Consider the following 623-nt stretch of genomic DNA (forward strand, 5'->3'; position numbering starts at 1 on the left):
CACATTTAATTTTGTATTGTTCCTCTATCTTTAAATATGTTGTACCCAAATGTAACGGGGCACGGGGTATGAATGAAAAGAAAGGAGAGAGGAGGAGGCGGGGCGTTTCGGGAGGAGGAGCTAACGGGTCTTGCAGAGAGAGGAGGCGGGACTTGAAACGAGTAGGCGTGGCTTAAAAGAAGTCATAGTGGAACTTGAGTGGCGTGGGCGTGACGGGAGAAGGAGTTTGGGGGAATTTGAGGCGGAGTAGGCGTGGCTTGAGGAGATCGAGGTGGAGTAGGTGGGTCTTTGAGAGACGTAGGCGTGGCTTGAGGAGATCGAGGTGGAGTAGGTGGGTCTTTGAGAGACGTAGGCGTGACTTAAGGAGCTTGAGGGGGAACTGAGAAACGTAGGCGTGGCTTGTAGGCGGAGTTTAAGGGACAGGAGGGGCGTCGCGAGAGAAGGGTGTGGTCGACAGAAGGATAAGACACACTAGTCGTCCTTCGTATACCGCTACAGGCTATTTCTTATAGACTGAGGACGAACAGGAACCAAAGAGGAAAGTGAAGGAGAAAGGATAAAATAAGGGAATGAGAGAAGTTGGGATAGAAATAAGAAGCAGAAGGAGATGGGTATTTTTCAGA

The sequence above is a fragment of the Penaeus monodon genome, chromosome 19 (genome assembly GCF_015228065.2).
Source record: "Penaeus monodon isolate SGIC_2016 chromosome 19, NSTDA_Pmon_1, whole genome shotgun sequence".
In the NCBI taxonomy this organism is placed as follows: Eukaryota; Metazoa; Arthropoda; class Malacostraca; order Decapoda; family Penaeidae; genus Penaeus; species Penaeus monodon.